Source organism: Alligator mississippiensis, chromosome 14 (genome assembly GCF_030867095.1).
Source record: "Alligator mississippiensis isolate rAllMis1 chromosome 14, rAllMis1, whole genome shotgun sequence".
Lineage (NCBI taxonomy): Eukaryota > Metazoa > Chordata > Crocodylia > Alligatoridae > Alligator > Alligator mississippiensis.
In genome coordinates this window covers 37,977,990-37,982,182 of record NC_081837.1, presented here as the reverse complement: position 1 = coordinate 37,982,182, position 4,193 = coordinate 37,977,990, and positions in this window count along the sequence as shown.

The window sequence follows — 4,193 nt, the reverse complement described above, 5'->3', positions numbered from 1 at the left end:
AAGCCTCTACTTCTCTCCCCCCAAGTAAGTTGGTGACCTTTGACCTAATTACTGGGGGGAGTTGACCTGTAGTGACCCCAAGTTGAACTCTCTGTGACCTTAGGCTTCCCCAAAAAATAAGTCGGTGACCTTTGACCTAATTACTGGGGGGATTTGACCTGTAGTGACCCCAAGCTGAACTCTATGTGACCCCTGGCTTGCCCCCAAAATAAGTTGGTGACCTTTGACCTAATTACTGGGGGAGTTGACCCGTAGTGACCCCAAGTTGAACTCTCTGTGACCCCTGGCTTCCCCCCCAAAATAAGTTGGTGACCTTTGACCTAATTACTGGGAGGATTTGACCTGTAGTGACCCCAAGTTGGACTCTCTGTGACCCCTGGCTTGCCCCAAAAATAAGTTGGTGACCTTTGACCTAATTACTGGGGGGATTTGACCTGTAGTGACCCCCAGTTGAACTCTCTGTGACCCCTGGCTTGCCCCAAAAAATAATTTGGTGACCTTTGACCTAATTACTGGGAGGATTTGACCTGTAGTAACCCGAAGCTGACCTCTCTGTGACCCCTTGGTTTGCCAAAAAATAAGTTGGTGACCTTTGATCTAATTACTGGGGGGATTTGACCTGTAGTGACCCCAAGTTGAACTCTCTGTGACCCCTGGCTTCCCCCAAAATAAGTTGGTGACCTTTGACCTAATTACTGGGGGGATTTGACCTGTAGTGACCCCCAGTTGAACTCTCTGTGACCCCTGGCTTGCCCCAAAAATAAGTTGGTGACCTTTGACCTAATTACTGGGGGGATTTGACCTGTAGTGACCCCCCAAGTTGAACTCTCTGTGACCCCTGGCTTGCCCCAAAAATAAGTTGGTGACCTTTGACCTAATTACTGGGGGGATTTGACCTGTAGTAACCCGAAGCTGACCTCTCTGTGACCCCTTGGTTTGCCAAAAAATAAGTTGGTGACCTTTGATCTAATTACTGGGGGGATTTGACCTGTAGTGACCCCAAGTTGAACTCTCTGTGACCCCTGGCTTGCCCCAAAAATAAGCTGGTGACCTTTGACCTAATTACTGGGGGGATTTGACCTGTAGTGACCCCAAGTTGAACTCTCTGTGACCCCTGGCTTCCCCCCAAAATAAGTTGGTGACCTTTCACCTAATTAGGGGTGGGACTTGACCTGTAGTAACCCCAAATCTGATTGGGGTCACAGAGAGATCAGCATGGGGTTCCTATAGACCGAGCCCCCCAAGATGAGGCAAGGTCGGTGCAGTGTTCCTGGGGCCGCTGTTGCTTCCTGGCTGGTCGAAGGGCCGTGTTGGGGCTGTGGGCTGGGAGCGAGGGGCATGGCTGGGGGCAATGGCAGGGAGTGGGTGTGCAGGGTAGGTGCTAGGTGGCTGCACTCTCCATGTCCCGGGGAAGCCCGGCATCCCAGCTCCCTGCCCTCCCCGCCTTCCCCATGTGTACCCATGTTCAAGGTGCAAAAAAGCCTGATATTTGAAGTGCAAAATATGCCCTATTTTATGGGGTTTACAGTTCCTCTTTCCTGCCCCTTCCCATAACCTCCTTGTGTGCACTTAAGTACTGACCAGAAAGCTCCTGTCAGGCTCAGGCTTGAACCCACAACCTTTGCTACCAAGAGCAATACCCCTTTGCACCAGACTACCAGGAAAGGCTAAGAGCTCCTGCTGCCCTGGGCCCCTTGATGTGCAGTGGCCAGGCCCCCTCCAATGAAAGAGGAAGGCGCCTCCCCACAAAACAGAGAGGCCAGGACCTGAACCCAGTACCTCAGCACCCACAGTGGGAGACCCTGCACTGTGTACCAGATGCTGCTGGATTCATGCCTCACTTCTTGGCCCCTTAACTCTTTCCCTGCAGTCATGCACTGGATCCACTACAAGGGGAGCCCCAGGAAGGCTACAATCTCCACCTACCTCATGGCCTGGTGGGCAAGGCCCCCTCCTTTTAGGCAGGGCCTGTGGGTTTGACTCTGCACAGGGGCAACACCCTGTGGCCCTGGCTTTTACTCTTGCTTTCCCCAGTGGGGAAAGGATGGCTGGGCTGTGTGAGGTGGTGTGGGTACTGCAGGGGGGGTGGTGTGGGTGCATGTGTATGGTGGGGGTGTTTGTGGGACTCACCCTATGAACACATGCACACACACTGTGTGTCTGTCTCTGCACACAGACATTTTCTCTCTTTCTCTTTCTCTCCTCCCCTCCCTCATTGCACAGCCATGGGCATGGACACACACAGACACACACCCTTCTGCTCTCAGCCCTGGGATACCTGCACGGCCCCATGTTCCTGCAGTCCAGCAATGCAGCTGGGGGCCATGTGGTGTTGGAGCAGCTGTGTGCAGGGAAGGAGTAAAAGCTGCTGCAGGCAGAGACTTCTGGGTGGGAGGGGCAGAGGTAGGAGGGGTTAGGGTGGAGGTGGGACCTTGTTGCTGAGTTGTCCTGGCTTCCCCTGGGTCCTACTGCCCCTGAATCCTATCATCTTTGATAGGCAGCCAGGAGCAGATAAATATTAATTTTCTAAATTTTTTAAGGGCCCTGTGGGCCAGATAGAATGGCCTGGCAGGCCAGATCTGTATCACGGGCCATATTTCACCCACCCTTGACCTAGGCCCAGATGGGCCTATTAGCCTTTTAGCCTCCCTCAGATGGGGAAGCTACAGAAAAGGATGACAATTGATTACTGGGGACAAATAATAAAGAAACAGGGACAGGAGAGCTGGTCAAAGGCACATAACAAGGGTCCTAAGGGGAGGCACTGAGCAGAGCACACTGGACAGCACCCGCTGGCCCTCAAATCAATCCAGGGAGCCAGCGGACACTGCCCTATGATACTCTGACTCTGCTTGGAGACAGGAACTAAGTTGTGCAAGGAAAGTCTCCCCATAGTCTCCAGGGACTCTCTGTGAGACACAGGAGACTGGGCAAGATGGACCTAGGGCAGGAGTGGGCAAAATGCAGCTCGGGGACCGGATGTGGCCCACCAGGCCACTCTATCTGGTCCACAGGGCCCCTAAAAATTTTAGAAAATTAATATTTATCTGCTTCTGGCTGCCTGTCATGTCGCCCTCAATGGCTTGCCAATACTCTGTAAGTGGCCCCCCGCCCGAAATAATTGCCTGCCCCTGACCTAGGGTCTGACCCAGTCAATGGCAGTTCTTGTGTTCTTGCATATGATATGCTCTGGAATAAGATGTAAGCCTTGTTTTTGACAGGCTGAATGAAGAAAAAAAAAAGATTTTGCAGTAACAGAGTGGCAGCAGCATGAGAGATGCAGAAGCTTAAGTGTCAGGAACTGCTGTAACTGTATTTCCTTGCTTATTATGCACACCCTAGTTCCTAGCAGCTGGTCTTTGAGAAGGCGGCATGTATAGTATGTAAGAAAATATGATATCTTGCAGGCACAACCTAAAGCTGTACCCCAGCTGCTGCATTATCATTTAACATTACTGGGTTGCTCTACCCTCCAACTCTCACGCAGTTCCAGAACAGCTGAGCCATAGGTTCTCCAGCAGCAAGTTCTGGCCTAGATGCCTTTTCAGCAGCCCACTTGCTTATTTTCTCCATTACTGTGTTACGGGCTTTACACGTAAAACTGCATGATTGCAGCAACCTTGACAACCTGCATGAGGATTGCATTGCTCTATTGTTTAGGAAAACAGCAAGGATTTTTCAGCAATCATTGAATGGGTACTCTTAGTGAGGAAGGACCTACGAGCATGTTAAAAAAAGAGCAGTATATCTGGATGAAATCAGAAAAATGGCCATTGATTAAAGCAATGATCAGCCATCCCTAGAATCACAATGTGTAATTTGGACCAAAGCAATTAGTGATTTAATATCGTGACTGCTCAAGTTTAGCTATTGTGCTGTTTGTAATCATCTGAGATTGTAGCCAAAAATACACAGCCTTATGCACAACTTCCAGTAAATAACTTGATTTCTTCTATCCAGGTGCGTTTTAGTCCAAATAAAACATACAAGATGACCAGATGATTTACATTTTCCAGCTATAATGTGTGAAGAAGATTCACCAGCTGCATGCAATAAAGTACAAGTACAAGGTTTCCCTGGAGAACTCAGCTTTAAACCTTTGGAAATATTGGCTCTTTTTGAGTGTTTGGTTTCACTCCTCCCTTCCCCCCACTCCAACCACCCTCTCCCCCCCCAAACCCCCCAGAACAATT